The sequence below is a fragment of the Lissotriton vulgaris genome, chromosome 2_1 (assembly GCF_964263255.1).
Source record: "Lissotriton vulgaris chromosome 2_1, aLisVul1.2, whole genome shotgun sequence".
Lineage (NCBI taxonomy): Eukaryota > Metazoa > Chordata > Amphibia > Caudata > Salamandridae > Lissotriton > Lissotriton vulgaris.
In genome coordinates, this window is record NC_141687.1 from 1,826,834,333 (window position 1) to 1,826,860,300 (window position 25,968).

The following is a 25,968-nucleotide window of genomic DNA, read 5'->3' on the forward strand; positions in this document are numbered from 1 at the left end:
CCAGCCAGCCGAGAGGTGATAGTCTGTAGTCAATACCTTTGGCCCCTGAGTCCTGCAAGTGTGAGGGCCAGTCTTTATGTGGTGGTCCCTGCAGCCTATCCACAGAGGAGACTGGCAATACTCCTCTGGCAAGGCAACCCCTCACACAGGAGAGCCTGAAACGTCCTACAGGCCTAGAGATAGGCTCTACATCCCCGTGCGAGTCTCCTCAATGATGCACTACTACCCACCCAGCAGGAGTTACAGTGTAATAAATCTGCTCGGCTCTTATATCTCCGCCTACTTCTTTATCCCCCACCTCCCACCTCTCACAGGGTATTGCAATCCCCACTTTAATATTCACAATCCTTTAAGGTTCTTTATAATTCAATAAACAGGATTTGCAGTGAGAGCTGCCTGGACTGCCCTCCCTCCCTCCTCGGGGCTGCCCTAATGTGTCCTACCCAGCTCTGGCTTACAGTCTTTAATCCTATGGCGCACATGGCCCCAGAAGAAAAGCAATTTTGTTTGCAAAACTAGGGTCTTGATAAAATAAGAATGCTGTGGGTGTAATCACAGCCCCAGCCCCATACTGCAACTATTCTGTGTGTGAGGAAGGTTACTCTTTGTTGTCTCGGCTGTTGTTTGGATGTGCGGGTGTGATGGTGGGTAAGGTGGTGGCTGCGTTGTCGGTGCACGCGCGACATATGAGAGAAGCTTGCATTGCTGCTTGGTTTGCGTCTCTTATGTGCCCGGGGGAGGGAGGGGGCAGAGCTGCTGCTGTTGGTTCTAGTCTGTGTAACGCAATGTTTTTCCACTGTTTTTAATCCGAGGCTCCTTCATTTAAAACAGCCCCCAGGCAACGGACATAACTTGCTTACATTTGAGAAGGTGAAAATTGAATACAACAGACATGGCATGATTTAATTGCTGAGTGTTTGGGGCTCAGAGACAGCAGAACAAACACGATATTCCGTGGTTCCTGTCTCTTCTAAACAGTAAATGTAACGTATACGCAAATCTGTATGCATCACAGCCAGCAGCTGTGCAAGGTTCTTACACAAACACTGAGCAGGCAGCGCGTGGCTCCCCGGAGTGCAATCTTCCCTCGCGCGCAAAGAACAGGTGCAGCATGGCGGCTCCAGTGGGGTGTCCTGTCAGACGGCACACAGCAGCGCAAGCTTCCCTTGGCCACAAAAAAGACACAATAAACAACACCAGCAGCAGAAAGCCCAGAAAAAAAGACAATAATAGGGATAGGGGCCTGTTGAGTGGGCAGGAGCGGGAGCAGGGGCCTGGCACAGGACCTTGGCTTTAAGGCACCTGTGAAAAGCGTGCCTTTACAGAATGCCTGATGGTTCTTCCAGGCCAGTACGTGGCCCCCACATTACTTCAACTAGTCTTCACACACCATCATCTGTCCCTCTCTGACACCCATTCAACCTTAAGATCCAAGGTTATACCTGCGCCAACCAAAGGCTGGTCCTCAGCCAGTCTCAGGAGCCCACATTCAACTTTCTCAAAGCTGGATTGAAAGATGGGTGGAAAGAGAGGAAGATGAAAGAATAGTGAACGTAAGATTAGATAGAGAGAAGAATGGATGGATGGAAAAAGGAAGTATGGAAGGAAAGGCAGGTGGTTGGATTGTTGACATGGAAGGAAGGGTGGGCAAATTCTTTGAGAACTGAGGTCTAAAAGGCACCATTTCGACAGATTTTTTTCACAATTCGTTGAAGTCACCAAACAAGTGTGGGATTTGTTTTCAGAATTCGGGGAAGCAATCGAATGAATGTTGGACTCACTTGCCGCACACACTCACAGCAAGCAATTTGGCATATGGTTGAAAGTGGGGAATTTGTTTTATTGTTCTGGCTACTCCCTTGCTCACTGCTACCCTCTTCCATCCTCCATTTGCCCTAAAACATCCTCAGTTGACCGTAAGAGGGTGAACAGGCTCACTCTGCCTATGCTGCTATCCCCCTACTAGGAGTCAGCTCCCCAAAAACACGCTCAGTCTCAACTGCAGCCTAATAATTGTCACTTTTGTTTGGCCATCAGAGGACCTAAAGCATACTTAGATGGCCCCAAGAGACCCTTAACTAATGCTAAGACTCCTTTGGGTAGCCACTGTATCACACCAGCTGGCCTTCACTGAGCCAAAGCCAACTGTCTGCCTTTAACCTACCGTGACGGTCTCTAAAGCTCATAAAATACCTCTAGTACCTCTTAGAGCCTATCACACACCCATGAAGATCACTCCAGCTTGCCTTCAGCTCCCCTCTGCTGAGCCTCAGGTATCCCAAAGTACCTTTGTGGAGATGTGGTTCTTTGAAAAGCAAGGACCTCACTCACATAAAGTTGCATGCTTTGTTATTGGGGTTCCACACTCGAGTCTCTGTATGAGTCTGAGTGGGCTCCACCGACTAATGTGGGAGCAAGCAAGGGTTTTTTGTTATTGTTTTTTAGGCAAATAGGTGCCAGAGAAATTGTGGTCAAAACAGTTTAGGGCTTTCCTCATCAAACTATTTATTCAGGCGTCCCTTGGCTGGATTAAAAGTGCCTATGGCGTGTTGGTTATTATTGCCCAGCTGTTTTAAACTGTCGACATGCTTTGGCCTTCGTAGTTTTGCCCTGTTTGTCAGTGGTCTTCATCAGGTCATCTATAGTCTTTGGCTAGTGGGCCCTTAATAGGTCTTGAGTTCTAATCAGTTAAGCAGAAAACCGTAGAGACACAAGTATGGCAATCTCACATGATCTCTACTAACACACAATCACAGAGAATTACTCTTTTCCAAATAGGTACTTTCACATCAGCTTCTTTATGTGGGTGAGAAGATTCATGCTGGTTATTGTTTCTATATATATTCGAACAACAGTTGTCCCATGCATTCCAAAATATATGAACCAGTAAATATAGACAAAGTCAGATCTATATTTGGAGTGACATGTCCAGCCGGACAGAGGTCATTCAAGTTTACTTAATAAACAGTTAATCCAATCAGTGAAAATACCTTCCACAGTACACCCGTGTGGTACACAAGCCTGTGCCCAACACTAGCGGGGTGATTACAGATGGTGAAAAATAGAAGGGTTTTTTAAAGCAAGCAAACGTTTTTCTGTTCACATTCAAATTATACAGAAATGTCAAAAAGCACCATTACAGTAGTTAGAAATCAAGTTTTTTTATAGGGTGCTAGACAAGTCGACGGCGTTTCGGTCCCCCTATTGGGTCACGGGGACCATCATCAGGACAATCAATAATTGCCTTAACGTTAAAACCTCAAAATGCCTGACAAAGGAAAAGGAGTAAAGAGAAAATATACATATTTTAAGGACAGAATATTCATTATATTAAAACAAGTGACTTAACGTGAAACGTGCATCTGATCATTTTAGGAGGTGAAAATTCTTCGTGGTTCCAAGTGGTCTTATTGCAGCGCGAGTGAAGTTGAACATGCTTGCAGGTAGACGCAAGACCGCGGTTGTGCCGGGGTGGAGTTCTGGCTGAAAGCAACGGGCCATTGGCCGTGAATGAACATGCTCACGGACGTGTGATTACGTGGTTTGAACAATCACAGTTGGTGCCTATTGCGATAGTGCTTGAGCGATCTCAGCATTAAAAGCGCAGTGATGCAAGATTATAGGGGGTGAACATACGAGATACGTGCCTGTGTTGAGGAGTTAAAAGTGGTTTGCACGATACGTCAATTGACATTACAAGTTGGGCAAATGGCTTACCAAGGCAGCGTAATGATACTAAATTTGCCATTAGGATAAACAAAAGCCCGGACCAGCAGCTCTATACAGGGAAGGCAATGTTAAAGTTAGAAGGAATTAAAAACAAAAACAAGGCAGAATTCGGATGGCTGCCTTTCAATGCTCCTTACCCGAATAAGCCGTGGGTTGCCGCGTTACAGAATCGTAATTGGGCGGCGCCAGGGTAAACCTGTTGGGAAAGAAGGGGGAGTAAGAACCTTTCAAGACCCGCTCAATTAGAGTGGCAGAGCCGTTGGCTGCTAGTAACTCACCGGTTTAGTCGGTCATGGAATGAGTTCCCTGGCGTGCTCGGGCAGTGGAACGGGGAAGTGAAAATAGAGTGAGACGGAGCTGATTGGGCAATGCGAGTGACGCCTTCAGGCATAGACATAGACGAGGGGTGCACGTCGCGGCGGACATCTTGGTAGAGGTGTTATTAAGAGGGTGCATAGTGCAAGTGACAACTTATAAAAAACCATTAATCATTACATTTGACAAACAGATCATGTAAGAACACAGTGAGATGCACAGAGTCTCTAGGAAACTGTGGTTTCAAGAGTGCCAAGAAGATTTCAAATTAGAGCAGTCCATTCCTCCTGCAGGTTCAGACCGGAGTTCAGACTGTCCGTTTTCAAAATCCATTTTAATTCCTCCCTGTTGAGCATACGGGTCAGGTCACCGCCCCTGGGTGGTATGATGACTTGCATGATCACAGTCCAACGGATCTCATTTTCCGTATGTCCTTTGTCGACAAAATGTTCAACCATGGGTGCATTTAGTGTTTTGCACCTGATACGGCTGCGATGTTGAGATATTCGCAGTTTCATTTTCTGTTTTGTCTGGCCCACATATATTAAGTTACAAGGTCAAAAGATGGCATAAATGATGTTAGAACTATTGCAGTTAATAAAGGTTTGTAGTTCATTTTTCACTTCTTTGTATACAAACTCTTTGCAATCAATTGAGAAATCACATATAACACAGGAACCACATTTAGAATGACCACGTAGAGGGGGTAATGACCAATGATCATGGAGTGTAGTGTTTCTTGTGTTTGTGGGGGGTAAAGCTGCCCTCACAAGCTGGTCCTTAAGATTTTTGCTTTTCTTGAAAGCGAAGAGGGGAGTTTCCCAGTTGAGGGGACCTGAGTTCAATATTTGCCAGTTCTTTTTTATGCTTTGATGGACACGGTTGGATATGGTAGAGAAGGTAGTGACACATACTATCTTTTCAGAGGTTTGTTTGGGTTTGGGCTCCAAAAAAGTGTCCCGGGGGCAGTACCAGGCTCTTTTCATTGAGTTTTTTACTAAGCGCTTCGGGTAGCCTCTAGTTCTGAGCTTGTCGGATAGGATATTAGCCTCAATAAAATAGTCCTCCTTCTTAAAACAGTTTCTCCTAAGTCTGAGGAATTGTGAGTATGGCAAGCTGTCCCTCAGAGCCCTGGGGTGACAGCTGCCGTAGCTGAGCAGGGTGTTTCTTTCCATTGGTTTACGGAAAAGGGATGTGTATAATATCCCATCTTGGTGCTGAATAGTCAGATCTAGGAAGGAGATGCTATTTTTGCTATGGGTCAGAGTGAAGGTGAGGCCATTGCAATTGTTATTAAGCCAGTGTAGGAGTCCAGGGAAATCATCAATTGAGCCACCCCAAATTAGAAAGATATCGTCTATGTAGCGCTTCCAAGTGTGTAGTCCCTGATGGACTGGGTTACTACTAGAAAGAATTGTATTAGTTTCCAGCCAATCCATATAGAGGATCGCTAGAGTGGGGGCAAAAATAGCCCCCATGGAAGTGCCACATACCTGCTGGTAGTATTGTGAGTCATACAGAAAAAAGTTTTGGGTAAGACAAATCTCTAGGAGTTGTATTATGAACAGAGTGGGTATTGTTTCTAGCTTAGTTTTTTATAATCAGAAGAACCTTAGCTACAGCAGCAATGGACATACTACATTGGCTGCCGATCCAGAAACGGGTCCTTTTTAAGGTCCTCCTAATTACTTTTTGGGTATTCCATGGGAAAGGACCCAGTTACATCCAGAGCATGTTCAAACACTACTCCCCCCTGCGCAATCTGAGATCTCAAATCGCCAATCTCCTGACCATTCCCAAATTCAGACTGAAAACTAGAGGAGGAAAGGCCCTGGCAGTTCTGGGGTCCAAGGCCTGGAATTTCATTCCATCTCCCCTTCGCCAAATAGGAAAAGAAACAGACTTCAGAAAGGCCCTAAAAACCTGGATATATAATCTATCCAGCACCATGTGTAAATCCCTAATCTAACTAGACAGTTCCTCTCTGCACCAGCCAGGTTGCTCCCCTGTTTCTGCCTTCTAAAGCGCCAAGATGCTCCTTGGAGTGCAAACCGCGCTATACAAGACACCTTTACATTTACATTTACATTTACATATCTCTTTCTTACTTCGTGCACTGCATTACTTATGAATGTGACAATCACTGCAATTTGTGAGGCAAACAGCACATAACACAAAAAAGTGGGGGACTGTCTGAGCATGCTCAATGTCATACATGCACAACTTTGTTGTGAAATTTAGTCTTACCATAGAGGTGGGCTATTTGCACCCAACCAAGGTAATGCAGAGGGCGTGGCTCTGCTGTCACACACTGAAATGTAAATTAATGATTAAAAACTGCTGGTATCTTGAATTTTACCTTTATCTGTTATGTAATCTCTTTACGATCTCCGTGCCAGTGCATCAGCAAGTGTCCCGGTTGTAAAAAAATATTTAACAAGCATTGCCAATGCCAATAGGACTCGCCTATGCAATGGCTGTTGTCATTGCCAATGTGTTTTAACATTGTTGTACACCAGCGTGACCACTGTTCGGCATGACTAAAATTTAGAGGGAGAGGTGTGGCGTCGCAGCCAGGGCGACTGACGCTGGAATCTGGGGATCCCAGGCGCCAGCGGCAGATTAGTCCAGCACCATGTGACTCTGGGCAATAGCTTGCTTAATATTCCCGAGGGCCCCCAGCTCCTTGAGACCCTTTCGAGTGATTGTTTGCGCTTTACAAATGTGGAATATTAATATTATTATTATTATTATTATTATTATAGTGGTGAAGAGGAGAGTGGTGTGGACTGAAGTGATGTAGAGTGGAGTGTTTAAGAGTGGAGTGGCATAGAGTGTAGATCTGGGCCTAAATTCATTGTTTTTCTGCTCACCACTCCATTCCAGTTTGGACCCAGCCATATTCAAATCAGTCTTAACCCTGCTCCCATGGGAACAGTCCAGCCCAATCTGCCAGGCCTGGCCCTCCATGTACCAGAAGCATCCTAGGACTGGTTTTGGGGTATCACACCTCCTCAGTCATACTGCTGCAGCTCGTCTCTTTACGCTGGTGGTTAGCGGAGGGAGGGCGAATGGCAGTTTGACCACACTAAAGTCACCTGCGGTGTACCCATTGGCTATTAGCACCAACATTAAGGCTTGCTTGATCAACTGTAGATCCCTCCCCAAAAACACCAAAGACATCTGGTTCGCTCTGGTTCAAATTCCTAGGATCTCATGTTTCTGACAGAAACCTGGCTGAAGGAGGGCTCTAAACCCGACCTGATGCTGGCGTTATCGGATGGTTTTCGGATGACTTGTGCCAATCGGGGTGGCAACAAAATAGGAGGTGGTGTGGCTGTTATCATGAGGGATGGCTGGGAGATCTCCACTAGAAGAATAGAGCACATTGGGATTATTGAGGCTATGTCCTTCTGTGTCAGAATCTCGCCCTCCTCTTCGGTGGCTGGGATCCTGGTATAGAGACCTACCTACACCCTATCTTGCCACCTGTTAGAGCTATGCGACATTGTCCCTGATCTCTCGCTGAAGCACACCAATTTCCCTATTCTAGGTGACTTTAACGTCCACATGGATAATGGAAAATGTTCCAAGGCTTCTCAGCTGTCAGAAACCCTAAAGGGTTTAAATCGCATGCAAAGGGTCACCGCCCCTACTCATAGGGCAGGCCATATGCTGGACCTTATCTTCTCCCATGATCCGAAACTTAAAGTAGAGGCCCGCTACCCCTGACCTGGTCAGGCCATTTATTAGTTGCGTTCAGCTTCACGCTCAAATCCATATGGTCTAGCTCCAGGTCAATCTCCGACAAGAGGAGAAACTGGAGGAAGGTCACCCTAGAAACTATGGGACCTGTACTCCAAGTTGCTCCCCCCAGCTGATGGGTGATCCTAGAAGTAATGTATCCAGCTTCAATTGCTGGGACACCTCTGCCTTAGACAGAGTGGCCCGCTCAAGTCAGTGACATCTTCTAGGAAAAAACCCACAGCCCCTTGCTTCTCCACGGAATTACAAGCGAAGAAAAGTCTATGCAAGAAACTTGAACTGTCCTGGAGAAAATCCTGTGGCTAAATGCTCCTACAGAGAGGCCATGAAAAACTTCCATAGGTTTGAGCGCAGCACTATGAGGGACTACTTCTCTAGCCAAATTAAACAAAAGACAACTTGGTTAAAGAATTATTTAAAATTGTCCTTTACTAATCCCGCTGCTCTAGACAGCACAGTTACACCCTCTCCTACCCTCTGTGCTGACCTAGCAGACTTTTTTAAGGAAAAGATCCAAATGATCTACTAAGCCTTTCCTCCCTCAACGTCCTACCTTGTGCAAAATCCAATCTCAGACCTTCACGGCACCTGGTCTGAATTCCCCCCACAGCCACCTGATGTGTCTCTCGGGGAGTTGTACAAATGTAAATCAGGATCTCCAGGAGACCCCTGCCAGACTCAGTTTTTTAAACTGCTTGCCCCTTGCCTCAATTTGCCCCTGAACCACATCTGAAACTCTTCCCTGACAACTGCTATCTACCCAGATGCCTGCAAACAGGCCTACCTGCTGCCTTTACTTAAGAAACCAGATGCTGGCCCAGCAGAACACAAGAATTTAGGCCCATTTCCTGACTGCCTTATCCAGCGAAAATTCTGGAGAAGGAAATTCAGAAACAACTGGCCTAATTCCTTGAATCAAATAATCGTTTTCATGATTCACAATCTGGTTTTAGAACGGGATACTGCACGAGACAGTACTTCTGGAAGTTGCAGAAACCGGGAATCTGTGGACCAGGGCGGTTCAGCAGTGTTGGTGCTTCTAGACCGTCCCGCAGCATTCAACACTGTGGCCCCCGATTCTCTTGGAGAGACTAAGACACATGGGAGTGAGGGGAACTACTCTGTACTGGCTCCAGTCGTTCTTGGAGAACTGTCATAAGTATTTCTACACCCTTACGTTTCCTCCCAGAAACCCCTTGTTTGCGGGGTAATCCAGGGTTCAGCACTGAGCCCTTTACTGTTTAATGTATACCTAGCTCCTCTTGCGACCCTTGTTGAGACATGGGAAGTGAGAGTGGTCTCCTACGCTGATGACACTCAGCTGGTGTTCTCTCTCAAAAATCATTTGGAGGCTGCCTTTGCCAACTTCAAGCTATGCCTGAACAACATCTCGGCCTAGATGACTGAGAATTGCTTAAAGCTTAACACGAGAAAACAGAGGTCTTATTCTTCAACCAGCCAACACCTCAACCTTCTAAGCTTTGGTGGTCCTCAGAGCTGAACCCCCCACTGATATCGGTGGATTCGGCCAGAAATCTGTGGTTTAAATTTGAGAAGGACCTCTCCTGTAAGACCAATGTTTACCATGTCTCATCCTCATGCTACTGGAATTTGAGAGCTTTGAGAAAAGTCCTTCACTTCCTTCCGGTTGGATTGCAGGAAGACAGGGGTCCATGCATTGGTCACATCTCAGCTAGACTATTCGAACAATCTCTATCTAGGGCTACCAGCTTACCTGATCCGCATGCTGCAAATAATATTTTAATGCAGCGGCCAGATTAATTGAGAATGTGCAGTTCCGCCATTGCATCTCCCTGCTTTGTGAAACCACCATTGGTTGCTCGTCAATGGGAAGATTGAGTTCAAGGCACTCACTCTGGCCTACAGAGCCACCAGAGATCAGGCCTGGGCTATCTCTCTGGTGGCAAGGAGACTTCATCCTCAAACAAGCAGTGTGCCGGGAGGCGCCTACGCAGAGTGGGGGATAAACAGGGGGCGTGACCTCTGAAGTCCTCTCAGCAATTATGCTGTGTGGGTCTTGCTGGCAGTAAAAGGAGGGGTTGTTGGCCACCAAGGACCCCCTGGAGCTAAGGGGACTTCATCCACCAACCAGCAGTGCGGCGGAGGTGCGTTTGAAGATTGGTAGAGAAATGGGGCAAGGCATCTAAAGACCTCTGAGCAATCCCACTGTGTGGGACTTACTGGAGGTAACAGGAAGGCTTGTTGGTCCACAAGGACTCTCTGGACCCAAGGGTACTTCAACCCCTCAACCAACAGAGCGCTAGGAGGCACGCTTGCAGAGTGGTGGAGAAAGGGGGCCGGGCCTCCAGCAACTTGCCGGTCCCGCATGAATTTTTTATTTGATGTATAAAGGTAGGGATGCGCATGGCCCCACTTCCAATTTGGGCCCTTGGAATCCCATCTGAATGGGTAGGGGGCCACGCAGCCCTCTTTGCAGTGCGATTTCAGCCCTGGAGACCCAATCCCCTGGGGACCAGCATTTTTCTTTTTAAATATTTTTAATTTTCAAAAACAAGGGAAGGGGGGCATGTAGCCCCCCTCCCAGGTTGATTTCAGCCCGAGGACCCAGTCTTTAGTGTGGGTGCCCTGGTCCCACCCAGGGCACCTACATTTAAGTTTTGGGGACAGCAGGAGGAGCCTCAAGGACCCCGGGGTCCCTGTCGGCTCCCCGCCTACTGCGGGAGCCAGCATTGCTTTGACAGAGAAGAAGTTGCTAGCATAGAGCTTGCTTTATGTCAAAGCAATTGTGCTCCGCTTTGAGCAAGCAAGAGCATTTTTATGTGCTCTTGCTTGCTCAAAACGGAGCACAGTACCTATGGCTTGGTGGAAGCTGTAAAGCTCCCGCCAAGCCTTAGCAAACAGCTATGTCCCAGGGGTGGGCACCTGGGGACATAGCAGGAGCTGGCCCTGGGTGGTGCTGGTCCCAAGGCCATCTATGGCTCCTTTGAGGGGGTCCACATGGCCTCCCTCCATTGCAGGTCACAGCCTCAGGGAGGTGGCGCTCCCTGGGGCTGCTGGGGTGCCCACGGGCCCCAGGCATTTTTTTCACTTTAGCCTTGGGGAGGTGGCGGTCCTCAGGGCTACGGGGGCATGCCCCCTGCATTAATTTCATATTTAGCCCCAGGGAGGTGGCAGTCCCCAAGGCTCCCAGTGGGGACGGAGCAACTCACCATTAATTTTAAAATTTAGCCCAGGAGAGGTGGTGGTCCCTGGGGCTGCAGTTGTGTGAAGCCCCCTGCATTAATATTACATTTAACCCTAAATCCATCGTTTTTTGCACTCCACACCACCCCAGTTCAGACATGGCCATATGCAAATCAGTCTGACCCTGTGCCTGGACAGGAGTTCAGACATAGACATATGCACTGGGGTGGTGTGGAGTGCAAAAACGATGGATTTAGGCCCAGATCTCTGTACTGGGGAGAATGTATGACATTGTTCTGCATTCTGTCCATCAACTGTGGTTTTTGCATTTGTCACCCCGAGTGGGATGGGTATGCTCAGACGTGAGTCCCATGCTCTCCACACCACTGGATTCAAGCAAGCCGGGCTGAAGACGGTTGGAATGCCAGAAAACGGTCCTTGGAAGCTTGTTTCCGGTCCAGGGAAGGCATGGCTTGGCAGTTCTGGCTGGACTGTTCCCATGAGGCACAGGGTCAGACTGATTTGCACATGTCCATGTCTGAACTGGGGTGGTGTGGAGTGCAAAAAAACGATGGATTTAGGCCCAGATCTCTGTACTGGGGTGAATGTATGACATCAACTGTGGTTTTTCCAATACAATTAATGCCATTATCTAGCTGTCCAGATGGGTCTGTATAAGGACAGGCAGGACAGAAATGCTGTACATTTCCGCCAGCAGTAATGCATTTCCATATTTGCCACGACGTACACAACATACCTGCCACGACGTACAGGGGCCCTCTAACCTGCCACTATGTGTCATGCCTTTTTAAAATGGGCTTTTTAGACACGGCTCCATTGTCTAGTTGTCTAGATGGATGGGTCTGTATAAGGACAGGCAGGCCGGTAGTGATGCATTTCGATACCTGCCACAACGACAGGCAGGACAGAAATGGTGTACATTTGCACCTTTGTAGGGTTCTGTATTCTGTTAAATTAGGTTTTTTGCGACGGCAATTCAAAGTGACGTGATTTAAGGACAGGCAGGCCGGTAGTGATGCATTTCGATACCTGCCACGACAACAGGCAGGACAGAAATGCTGTACATTTCCGCCAGCAGTACAGGAGGCAGTGGCATAACTAACTAAGGGGGGCGGGGGGGTGTTGCCAGGATACAGGCACAAGCAAAAAGCAGGGAACATGACCACCGTAGGAGAGAAATCACAAGGCCACTATGTGTCTTGCCTTTTTACAATGGGCTTTTAGTGGCGGCTCCATATGGTTCTGATGAACACGCGCTCCAATACAACTAACGGTGGGGAAGCATAACATTAAAGACAAACAACTAAAGACAGGCATGACAGCAAGGTATAAGCAGGAGGCAGTGGCATAACTAACTAAGGGGGGGGGTGTTGCCAGGATACAGGCACAAGCAGAAAGCAGGGAACATGACCACCGTAGGAGAGAAATCACAAGGCCACTATGTGTCTTGCCTTTTTAAAATGGGCTTTTAGCGACGACTCCATTCTCTAGGTGGCTTATAAAAGCTGCATGTATTTAAAAGCAAGTGGTGCCTTGCTGGCGATAGGGTAAAATGGGGTTTTTCGACACGGCTCCATTGTCTAGCTATCCAGATGGATCTGTATAAGGACAGGCATGATAGAAATGCTGTACATTTGCGCCTTTGTAGGGTTCTGTATTCTGTTAAATTAGGCTTTTTGCGACGGCAATTCAAAGTGACCCGATTTAAGTTTGTCCAGATGGTTCTGAGTTTTGCACACACTTGAACACGCGATGTAATACAACTAACGATGGAGAAGCATAACATTAAAGACAAACAACTAAAGACAGGCAGAACAGGAATGTATAAGCGTTTTTTTTTCTTTTCCAGCTTTCAGTTTAAGTTTTGTTCTTACTGCTGTCCAGATGGCTTTCTAGGAGACAAGACCTGTCCACGCACATCTGCCAGGATCGGAGCGGGTGGCGTGCACAACCACGTGCTCCGATTCCGGCAGGCTGGTCACAGACACACCCACACAGAGACACGCGCACACACACACACGAAGAGACATACACATACGCACACACACACTAGCGCACATACACGCACGCATACACACGAGCGCACAGAGACACACACCACCCTGCCGCACACACAAAAGCGCGCGCACACACACAAGCGCACAAACACACCCCAGCGCACAGAGACACCCCCCTCCCCCGCCGCCACCCCCCACTTCATCTAAGCCCCACTCACCTCACTCCGGACTTCAGCCACCACCGAGGGGCTCTCCCCCGGGCATGGGAGCCCCGCGTCACCACTGCTCCTCTGGCCGGGCACTCCCACGGCAGGTTTAGGCAGTGCATGCGCACGTCTATTCCTGCTTCCGCTCATTCCGCTCTCTCGCCCTGGGGTCGCATATCTGGTATGGGTTTTACCTTTTTTTTACAATAGCGATCGTTTTTTTATTGTTATTGTTATTTATGTAATGCGAATTTGTATAGCGCAAACTTTACCCGAAGGTGTTGCTCGTTATTACTGGTTTGGCCCCAGAACAGCCTGATAGGGGTACATCTTTTTCCGACTGCTGAACACTTTGTACGTTGTGGGCTGAACTCTCCTCACGACCCGTGTGATGCTTTCCGAGGGCTCCTGCTGCAGGGCAACAGGTGGAAGAGAGCCCGTGAGAGTGAAGCGGGGTGGGGCCTGTACTGCATGGATCCTCTCCCGAGCTTAGTCCCGAGCTTGGACTTAAACATGCAGCTGAGGCAGCATAGTCTTTACATTGAGAAACTTCACTGCATTTATCCAGCCATGTTGCCCCCAGTAAAAAGAAGGAAGCACCGTAACAGCTGTGAGCCCGTGCCTAAGGTGCATCATCAGAGCTGTGTGAATAATAACAGCTGTGAGCCCGTGCCTAAGGTGCATCAGAGCTGTGTAAATAATAACTGCATCAGCCCCGTGTGTGAGGTGCATCATCAGAGCTGTGTGAATAATAACAGCTGTGAGCCCGTGCCTAAGGTGCATCAGAGCTGTGTAAATAATAACTGCGTCAGCCCCGTGCGTGAGGTGCATCATCAGAGCTGTGTGAATAATAACAGCTGTGAGCCCGTGCCTAAGGTGCATCATCAGAGCTGTGTGAATAATAACTGCGTCAGCCCCGTGCGTGAAGTGCATCATCAGAGCTGTGTGAATAATAACAGCTGTGAGCCCGTGCCTAAGGTGGATCATAGCTGTGTAAATAATAACTGCGTCAGCCTCGTGCGTGAGGTGCATCATCAGAGCTGTGCGAATAATAACAGCTGTGAGCCCGTGCCTAAGGTGCATCATCAGAGATGTGTGAATAATAACTGCGTCAGCTCCGTGCGTGAGGTGCATCATCAGAGCTGTGTGAATAATAGCTGTGAGCCCGTGCCGGAGGTGCATCATCAGAGCTGTGTGAATAATAACAGCTTTGAGCCCGTGCCTAAGGTGCATCAGAACTGTGTGATAACTGCGTCAGCCCCGTGCGTGAGGTGCATCATCAGAGCTGTGTGAATAATAACAGCTGTGAGCACGTGCCTAAGGTGCATCATCAGAGCTGTGTGAATAATAACAGCTGTGAGCCCGTGCCTGAGGTGCATCATCAAAGCTGTGTAAATAATAACTGTGTCAGCCCGTGCGTGAGGTGCATCATCAGAGCTGTGTGAATAACAACTGTGAGCCCATGCGTAAGGTGCATCATCAGAGCTGTGTGAATAATAACAGCTGTGAGCCCGTGCGTGAAGTGCACCATCAGAGCTGTGTGAATAATAACTGCGGCAGCCCCGTGAGTGAGGTGCATCATCCACATTGCTCAGGTCACCCAAATTCCTGCACTCTCTACCACACTGCTTTCAAAAACAGCACACTCTTGCACACACTCCCTCTGCTCACGAATTCAAAGTTTGCTAAAAATGTTATGCACCGCATTGTCATACACAATGCCAATAACTCAAACTTTAATGCTGCGAGACCTACTGCATTGTACATTCTTGTTATATGTAAGTATGTATCTAAAAGAACTGCCTGATATGCTCAGTCTAATTCCTGTTTAATCAAGTTAACGGCCTTTCTATTTTTTTTAGTTCAATATGCCCTTAGTGATACGAACACCTCCCTAATTGTCGCCTTAATTGATTCCCAGAGCACAGTGCTGTTAACTGTGGTCTTGTTATGTAAAAGTAGTTGTTCAGTTCTGTATTTATTATTTTTATATAGTCCACTAGGAAGAGAAGAATATTATCCAAAATCCATTTATGGGAATTAGGGGGTGCCCTAACTAAAAACTGCAATACAGCTGCCGAGTAGTCAAAAAACCTCTTAAACAATTTTTCGTTTGGAAAAGCAGGCAAAAAAAAATTAACAGTAGGATTCATTTGTCTCCAAACATTAGATAAACCCATAAGGATGCTGAAATCATAAAAAAAAATCTCTGTATTTCATTTAAGTTGCTAGTGAATGGGTGTTTGAGCAGTCTAGGTGAACCTTCGGCAAATAATTTAATTCAACGCAAATTACTGATTTACCTGTCAGCTTACGCAACTCCCATTCAAGTTCTCTAGTATCGGGTCCTAATATGAAACTGGGGGGCATATTATCAACGGCCAGCGAAAATTATTGCTGGCCGTGCTTATCGATAATTTTATTATCGCAGGCTATCTCAGGAAATGATTGCCCTGGTACCGCGTTATTAACAACGCGTTTCTCCAGGGCGATAGAAATTCCAGAGATAGCGAGGTTATTGCCGTTTTGCAGGGAACATCGCTGGTTTTCCAACTATGTAACCTGCAAAAGGGCTAAACCTTGGTGATACGACCCACAGAGTCGTATCAGCATAATCCACCCCAATGTGAGGGATAGGTAAGTCTGCATTTTAGCAGACGTTAGTTTTTGGAGAAAACAGCAGTTTTCTCCAAAAACTGATGTGTGCTAAAATGCTGGGGCAGCCTTGTAAATATCGCAATGTGAACATCAGCGATATTTGCAAGGTTGTCCATCCGGGGTACGCCCAGTGACGCCCACTTTGCATCTCATTAGAGATGCAAAGGGAGGCGTTGGGGAAAAAGGGTGCTAACATGCGATTATGCATTTTAGCACCCTCTCGTAAATAAGGTGATAGTTTTATCTCTGCTTTTTTGGCTTTTTAAGCCAAAAAAGCAGAGATAAAGACCTTGTAAATATGCCCCTAAGTTAAATCTTTGAATCCTGATGGATGCTGCGAAAACTATCAAGAAGACTTCTTTATCAAAAATCAGTCTTTTACATAGTATGTTGATGTTTTTGTTGACAACTCCCTCCACTCCGAAGTGTTGCTGAAGCCAAAGAAAAAAAGTTGTTGTCGACCCTACCTCCCTAAGCAAAAACAGCATCCATTCTGGGAAACATCATTTTGGAAGAAACCCCAATCACGCTGTGCCTGCACAGCTCCGCCAAAAGCACGAACTTGTCTTTAGTATGCATTTGTTTTGCACGTAAGTTGTTACAATGTAATGTAATGTAATGTAAATAGATCCTTATAAAGCGCGTGTCTACTCCACAGAGTGTCCCGACGCTAAAGGACCACGAGACAGGCACCAGCACTCTAACTGTGAGAAAGCGGAAAACTATTTCTGGAAAAGCCAAGTTTTTAGCTGTTTCCTGAAAGCAAGCAGATCCTGAACCTGCCTGAGAGACTGAGGAAGACTATTTTATAAACAGGAGGCCAGCACTTGGAAAGAACGGCCGCCCAACCGGGAGCAGGAAAACTTGGGGATGGACGTCAAGTGCTGAAGTGTGGACCACACGCTCTTTGTGGCACATAGTGCTGAATCCTGTCCCTAATATAGGCGGCGCCAATATCATGGAAGGCCCGGAAAGCCAGGACCAGGGCTTTGAATTGAATCCTCTTCCGGACCGGCAATCAGTTCAGGGACTTCAGATGGATAGACATTTGTGTTCTGGGCCCTGGCATGAGAATTGCTTGAGCCGCTGCATTCTGAACCACCTGCAGGCGGTTTAAAAGGTCCTCAGGGAGTCCCAGGTACAAGACGTTGACGTAGTCCAGCCTTGATACAATCAGGGCTTGGACTACCATCTTCCTGTATACAATCAGCAGCAGGGGCAGAACGTTTTTTAACATTTTTAGCAGGCCAAAGCAAGTGCCTGCAACTGTTTGAACCTGAGCCTTCATAGATAAATTGGAATCTAACATGACTCCAAGGTTCTTTACAGTGCTAACAGCCGCAGCAGGGAGGGACATATCCTGTGGCCACCACTTGCGCCATGCTTTGGATGGTGAGGGGCCAAAGAAAATGATTCCAGATTTCTTGGGGTTACATTTTAATTGGTTCCGCTTAAGCCAGGAGAAAACATCCATCAAGCAGTTGTTAATTTCACCGCCTCTAAAATCAGCGCCCTTCTCGCAAGTGAACAGTAGTTGACTATCATCTGCATATGATACTATTTTGGCACTGTGTGCCTCAGCTAACCCCGCCAGAGGAGCCATATAGATATTCAAGAGTGACGGGCTAAGAATAGATCCCTGAGGGACCCCTACCTTCATGGAGGGGATTGGGGCCACAAAGGGCGGGGACCAAATTGTTTGCAGACGTTCGCTGAGAAAAGAAGAGAACCACTTAAATTCCATGCCACCAACACCGCATTCCTGGAGTCTCTGTACGTCCCTGACATGGGGCACGGTATCAAAGGCCGCGGAGAGGTCTTACAATATCAGCACTGCTTTCCCCCCTTTGTCTAGTGCCTCTTTAATAGCCTCGGAGACTTCGAGTAGGGCCATTTTGGTGCTAAAATTAGCTCTGAACCCCGACTGTCTCTGATGGAGTACATGGTTGGCTTCCACATACTCCGTAAAAATTAAATTCACACATTTTTCCAGAACTTTGGAGAAAAAGGGTAGTCATTATATTGGCCTATAATTGGAGGCCACCATGGGATCTACGAAAGGCTTCTTAAATAAAGGGAGAATTTTAGCATTTTTCCAGCACTCGGGCACCTGCCCCTTCTGTAGAGAGGTATTCAGAATCCGGTTGATGGCTGAATTAATGATCTCGGCCACAGAGGACAGTACTTTGGCTGGACAAGGGTCTGACGGAGAGACAGGTTTGAGGGTTTTCATTATCTCCAGCGACTAGGGGAATCGGAGGAAACTGGGTAAGGCCCGGGCCTGCCTCAACACAGTGAGGGAGTGATGGCTCAAGGATTCCTTCCTTCTCCAGTGGCGAAGTCTCAAAAGTATTGACTTGCTTTAGGGGGCGCATTGGTGGAATGGTGTTGGAATTAAAGTCCAACACCCTGGGGCCCTGCTGTTGTGCAGGCTGGAAGTGGAATAGTAAATTAAACTATTCCAAAATCCAGCCCCCCCCCCCCCAGGCAAGTCGTTATAACGACTTGGGTGCAGAACAAAGGCGTGCTAAAGATGTGTTTGTTCTAATGACAGCATTCCCACGGCATACGTGATAAAAGCATGTGGAATACTGTCATACATACTTCCGTTTTATGTTTATTATTCAATCCATTGGCATTATAACTAATTATTACTAGCGTCTCCATGGACGCTTAAGTAAAGCAATGGATTGCAGATAAACTAGAATCACATTATCAGATGCGCTTTCTTGTTATTCCAGTTTGTTGACCCTTTTATTCTGTTCTGCTGTTCCCAACCTTTGCCCATAGTGAATCTCCATTCATTTCCCTGTGCCACCCCCTTCCTTCTCTTTTATCTATTCCTGCCCATACTGGGATGCCCAGACCCCGTTATCAAGGAAGGTACGCCTGTGTGAGCCACTGAATTTGGTGCTGTGCCTTTGTGCCATTGGTTTGATCTAGCCTAGCTACAATAGAAACACCAAAAAGCAAAACAAAGAAATGTTGACAATCAATAGCAAACACTACTAATCAAATCACATTCATTTGATTAGCGTGGAGTCACATTGAGCCCATGTGCGCTAGTTAATGTGACTGTGTAGCCAAATCTTGCAAAGAAGTAAAAAATGTCTTTGACATCGCTGCAAAGACATGGAACGAGCCTGACCACAGAATCTTGAGATTAGCCCGGTGACTTATATATATCTGAGTTCCCTGGGTACAAACATTTTCTGTGATTTGTTTGAATTGCTAGCATTGTGATGACTTGTAAGACATGCCCGGAAAGATTTTGAAGGTAAAATCGTGTTTTGACCCTGATTTTCTTGTCAGAACCTTCTCCCTCACTATGAAATCTTTTTTGAACTGGATTGTCTGTAACCGAATTGCCTTGTCAGAACCTTCACCCTCATTCTGAAATCTTGATAATAGACTACTATGGTCCATGGCCTTCCTCTTACGTTGGACTGGAGTAATCAACTCTGTGAGCCCTGGCAACTGTGAGGTTATTTAGAGTCGCCTTGAGGACATATTTCGAAATGTGTCTTGTGTCTACGTCAGTCATGTTGGAATTCTTGTCATACTTCTCAGGAATCCCTACTGGTCTTAGATCCGTGGGATCGATTTTCTAGGACTTCTAATTTGGCTAAAATGGTATCAATCTCTTTTTTTGTAGTAAAAATAGTGTTTGTTGAAATCCTGTTTGAGGGTCTTCACGAAAGTATACTCTCTCTTCCACTTCCCCACACTGTCGCTTAGGCCCTGGAGTTGGGTGTTGATAACTTCGAGCTTTGACTCTAATTTGGTTGCAGTCTTCGAATGGCTCGTTGTGATTTTTTTGTGTGTCTATAAGTAACTTCTGCAGCAGAGAGTAAACCAGGGTTAAGGTTGGTCGAGGATAATCTCCAGAGCTTTTCCTTGTCAACTTCTTGATCATCTGGCAGTTCAAGAGCTTTCCCATTACTCTGTGTAATAGCATGGCATCTGTACCTCGGTCGTAAAAAATGTTAACCTTAGAGGAATTTCTGATAAGATGTTGTGACATCTCTGATTGAAAAGGGGTTACAGTATCTGAGGAACTATAAGACCACTGAGGATTTGTTGTACAGTCTATCGCCACGGGAACTGTAGTGTTTTTGGCCTGTAAAATGGGTGCCCATGAAATTGGTGGAATTTGGCGACTATGTATTACTCTTGTAACATGGTGTTCTGACAAAATTCGCCCATCGCCATGTGGCGGAATTTTTTCCCGCAAGGCTCCAAAAATGCGAGCGTGAGGGAGATTTGGCGTTTTCTGGCACCGTTTTCTAACGCAGGCGGTCGGGTCAGAGGGCTGCTACTCATGTAGGTTTACTGCTGCTTGAGTAGACTTTCTACTTGAGCTGCAGCAAAATCATCTAAAATGGCAGTGCACTCTTGAACACCGCAAGATGCCATTCGCGCTGATTTTTTAGTGCCGCTTGCGCTACTGTTGTTAAATTGCAGCGCAAGTAGTATGACATGCGTATTTTCTGCCCATTGGCGGAACTCTGCAGAATTTGCAGAGTTTTTAAGTAAAACCACAAAATTAGCAGAGTGAAACTGTGAGTTCCGCTCACCCCAGTTGCAAAGTCAAGGAAGACTGTCCAAAATTCATTTTTGAATGAGTGTAACTGTGTCTGTTTCTTTTGTTTTGTTTACCCAGGGCCATCGTCCCGTATTATCCTTTGTCAGGCTTGAGCCAGTCAAGTTTGAATTATTTTGAGAGCCACATAGATTTATTAGTTCTGACCAGTTTAGCTTTTCTCACTGGGTGTGGCTACATTTGAACTGCCTGAAGAATGTGTTAGTCTTAGTTAATGTTTGACTGAGAAAAGAAGGTAGAGGAAAAAATGGAAGAAAGCTCAGCCTAGTGCCTGTCCGCCAGGTAGCTCTGAAAAAGTACTGTTTAGCGCTACATTAGCCTTAGCCGGGAGTTATGTCAACGGTGTGCTTCAATATGGTTTATGCTCCATAATTGTCACCAAAGTGCAACTTTTTTCACAATGCATTAAAACAGAAGCCCTCCAGGACAGTTAAGACTGTTGCTGCCCCTGGTGAGGAAGGGGCTGACTCATTTGTCTTCCATTGCTCTATATGTTACCCAAACTTCTGGGGCCTATGCAGAGCCTCATAGTTCCCCTCAAGTATCCTATCAGCTCCCTGAGCGATCTGACTGAGAGCCAGTGAGGCGCTGAGTGAAGTGTACAAGCACAGCAGTGTTTGCAAAAACCCTGTCTAAGAAGCACCATGTTTTAGGTGGAACCATAGCACTCCAAATCACCCTCCATCCTCCACCATTCTGACAGGCGGCATCATTTTCTCTGTGTCCACTGTCTCTGTGTATTGTATAGTCCCTTGCCTGATTGCTTCTACAGACCGATAATAAGTAGTGAGATGCTTGAAGAACACCATTGCACACAAGCAAAATCGAAAACCTCCGGCTCCTCAGTGCATGGACACGTTCGCTAGGCTTGAGCCACCATGACAGAGTCAGGTTCTATGCCTTGCAGGAACTTCCATCACCCGTGCCCGCTGTGCACGCTGCTACTACTTGTGTTTTATTTATTCTATTGGAGCAGCGCAATCTAGGCTCAACCCTTACACATCACAGAAATGCAATGCTATACTCTCATTGACATTGTATTCACTGTGTGCCTCAACTTCATTAACGTGTGTGAAACATTTAAATGCTTTAATAAGACTAAAACCATTGTAGGGTTTCGAGATTTATAGACCTGTGCACTAATGTTCCGTTGAAATATGCAAGCATGTATTCTTTATTCACGTTTTTATACTTACACTTCAAGTTATATTTGTATTTGTAAATATGTACTCCTTTACTCATGTTTTACATTTACATTCTTCAAGTCACACGTGTGTATGTATAACCATCTATTTGAAGTGGATACAAATGCTTAGTCAAATTTAGCCTGACTGCAGGACTCAATTTGAATGGATTTTGCTTTGCCAGCATGTTTTCTGTTTCTTTGTATGTGAATTATCATGATTTTCGCTAGCTTGAGAAAGGCTTATTGTTTGTATTAAATTGCTGATAGAGGGGGCTGGAGGGAAGAACTTGGCAGTGAGCATGGAGAATCAGTGTTCGAAACCGGCCTCCTGTTCATCAAGTACGAAAATGGAAAGATGTTCATGGTTGAGAAGTGTAATCTCCATTCGATGCGATGGGAGACTGAAGGGATGTTGCAGATGCACTCAAGTAACAATGTGATTGGTCCCTGGTGGTGTGAAAGGAAATGAGGATGTTTCTGAATCCCCTGTTACTTTTAAATTGGTGTTCTCAAAGTTGGAAGACACAGAGCTTCCCTTTAGACTTCAGAGGGTCAGAAGTTTGCCTTATTCTTGCAAATGTTTAGCTTTATGCTAAACACATATTTTCTTTTTCCAAGACTTCTACTCAAGGCTGATTATACTGACAGCTTCTATGGTCCCAAATTAGAGACCTTTGCTAGATGATTTTATATTCGACCTATGTTTAGAAGAAAGAAGGAAAGTTTCTTTTTGGAACACTTGTTTGCTTTAATCTGTTTCTGTATAATTTTGGCTATCACAAGTCTGTATCTCATTCTGTTGCACCTCAATCTACTGAGATATTTCAGCTTACCAATTGTATTGCTGTACTTATTTAATTTACTTTTGGTTTGTATCTATACGGGATCGATTGATAATCCAAAAAAACCTTTAACTATTTTTCACAATTTCTGGTCCTTATTGTGGAGTTACATTGAATTCACAACTTAGAAATGTATTGTTAATGACTTCACCCTTTCAGCATGTCATGCAAACCAACAAAGGTCCATACGACCAATGGAGAAAAATCTTTAACAACTTGACTAAGAGATTACGTTGTAAGGCCCACTGCTCTTTCACTACTTACAGGAAAGTCCTGCTGCTGCTAGTCCCGTATCCAGTTTGTGTAGATGAAGCTGTTGTTACAGTCTCTGTGCGACGAAAATTGCACTGTGGCTGCTACTTCTGTATCTAGTCTGTGTAAGGGGAGTGGCTCACGGCTACATGTGCTGTGTCATTGTGAGGGAAGTTCCCCTGCTTATGTTGCGATTGCATCTATTCTGTGCATCTATTCTAGCTCTGACTCAGCTTGTATAGTTTATATTCTGTATAAAGAGAGGTAGTCCTGCTGGTGCTGCTTGTGCTGTATGTAGGCTGTGTAAAGATGGCTGTGCTGCTATTGTGTGGTATCTGTGTGAGGGGAGATTGCACTGATGCTGTTGCTGCTGTGTCTATCCTGTGTGGGGGATGTTTGCCCTGATGTGGCTTTTGCTGGATTTAGTCTGTGGGCTGTGCTGCTGCTTGTGCTGCATGTATGTATTCTGTAGAACGGGGCGTTCAAATGCTGGTAATGCGACATCCATTCATTGTGAGGACACGTGATGCTGCTGCTAACACTGTGTTAATCATGTGCAAGGTGATGCTGCTGTGCTGCTAGCACTATAAACATTTTGTATAATGATGATGATGCTGTTGCTGCAAGTGCTCTATTCATTCTGTGTAAGGATAGGTGATGCTGCTGCTGCTGCTGCTCTATCCATTCTGTGTAAGGATAGGTGATGCTGATGCTTCTAGTGCGCTAGCCATTCTGTGTAAGGATAGGTGATACGGATGCTGCTAGTGTTCTATCGATGTTGTAAAAGAATAGATGACATTCCAGTTGTTTAAAAAGTAGTGTCTACAATTGTCTCAATGAAATTCCCATTGGGCTTGGGTTGAATGATACTTTCAGTCAGAAACTCAGTCTGTGTGCCCAAGGAATTGTGATCATCAATGGAGAGGGTTATGGGAGAGGCCAATTCAGCAGTTTGCGGCATTTCAGTATTAACAGTTTTACCCTCAAATTCTAGCTGTTTCCCTCTGGTCCACATGCTCTGCGGAGTTGGTTGGTTCTTGTTGCGGGCTGGTTGCTTCCTTTTGCTAACAATAGATTTCAGGGGACCCCTTTTCCTTTTGCCCTCGCCAGTTTTATTGTTTGTAGACGGGGATGAGGTAACAGACTGTACAGCGCGGTCAGGCTGAGAGGAAATGGTTATGGCCGGACTGCTGTCCCCAGGCAGCGTTTCCAACGGTGTTACCATGGTGGAGGGTTTCAGAATGGTGATTGCAGGAGATAGCGGGAGATCGTTAGGAGGACTTGCTTGGGGTGACTGCAGGTCAATGGTACTGCAACCCAGTGACATCCTCCTTTCTGTGTTAGCTATTTCCTCCTGAACCATTATTAGGGCATTTTCCAGTAGGCATTCGAAAGAGGGCGGTGGGGTAGGGCAACTGTCAGGAGCAGGCATAGTAGGTGTGTTGTTACGCTTCCCCATGAGGATATTTCCCCAGCTCACCTCTTGTTGCAGATGTTAGGGCTATGGCCCAGTATATGCAAAACCTTGTAGGCACAAGGTGGTTAACCTGAGCACTCCTGTGTGCTGAATAAGCAAAAAGGTACCTGACGGGTGTGATGATTCAAAGTTTTATTCACTTTGTTACATTCAATTACTTTGAGATGTAATCACAAAATGTAATCCAAATAATCTCCATGTGGAAAAACGAAGCACAAGTTTTATCCCATGATAGTATCCAAAAATTCCATAAGTGGCATCTTGTGCATTATATAGATCCCCAATGCATTTCGAGCCGGTGGCTCTTCGTCAGGGGGTTAATGCTGTAAACAAGTAAACAGATGTACATCAGTCAGGGGCCGAGTGTGAAAAAAAAGTGACTGCTAAAACAAGACTAGAAACCATCACTAAATAAGAAGGTGTGTAAACATGCGGTTCGGAATCCTAAGAATAGATGTAGTCTATAGTAGTAAAACGTCCTTGCAAATCAATCTCCTGTGAAAGCAGTTTCAAAAACTATGGCCCAGCCCAGCCTCTTCTGGCCTCTGAGGGCCTAAGAGGGCCCGCCCTTTGCCCGGGCTTAGCCCGGCGCCCGCCCGCGCGCGTCTCGCGACGCGGAGGGAGCGTTCTGGTGAAGTAGCGCCTCCGGGCACGCCGGAAGCAGGAAGTGGCCGCAAGGCTCCCTGGGAGCTGTAGTCTCTAGCCGCGAGGTGGAAGACAGTGGCGGCGAGTCCACAGCGTTTGGGCCCCAGGAGCGAGCGAGCGAGCGTCTGCTCAGGAGGTAGGGTGTCCTCTGAATGGTCTCTCCGGTTTGCCCCCGCTCCACCGAGGGAGCGTCCTGGTGAAGTAGCGCCTCCGGGCACGCTGTGGCCGGAAGCAGGAAGTGGCCGCAAGGCTCCCTGGGAGCTGTAGTCTCTAGCCGCGAGGTAGAAGACAGTGGCGGCGAGACCACAGCGTTTTGGCCCCAGGAGCGAGCGAGCGAGCATCTCGTCAGCAGGTAGGTGTCCTCTGAATGGTCTCTCCGGTTTGCCCCCGCTCCACCGAGGGAGCGTCCTGGTGAAGTAGCACCTCCGGGCGCGCTGTGGCCGGAAGCAGGAAGTGGCTGCAAGGCTCCCTGGGAGCTGTAGTCTCTAGCCGCGAGGTGGAAGACAGTGGCGGCGAGACCACAGCATTTGGGCCCCAGGAGTGAGCGTCTGGCCAGCAGGTAGGGTGTCCTCTGAATTGTCCATATTGTAAAAGGATAGATGATGCTGCTGCAGTTAGTGCACTATCTATTCTGTGTAAGGGTAGGTGATACAGATGCTTCTATTGCTCTATCCATTCTGTGTAAGGATAGGTGATACTGATGCTGCTAGGGTTCTATCGATGTTGTAAAAGGATAGATGCTGCTGCTGCAGCTCTGATCTATCCATTCTATGTAAGGATAGGTGATGCTGATGCTGCTAGGGTTCTATCGATGTTGTAAAGTGTTAGATGATGCTGCTGCAGCTCTGATCTATCCATTCTATGTAAGGATAGGTGATGCTGATGCTGCTAGGGTTCTATCGATGTTGTAAAAGGATAGATGCTGCTGCAGCTCTGCTCTATCCATTCTGTGTAAGGATAGGCAATGCTGATGCTGCTAGTTTTCTATCGATGTTGTAAAGGGATAGATGATGATGCTGCTGCAGCTCTGATCTATCCATTCTGTTTAAGGATAGGTGATGCTGATGCTGCTAATGTTCTATCGATGTTATAAAAGGATAGATGATG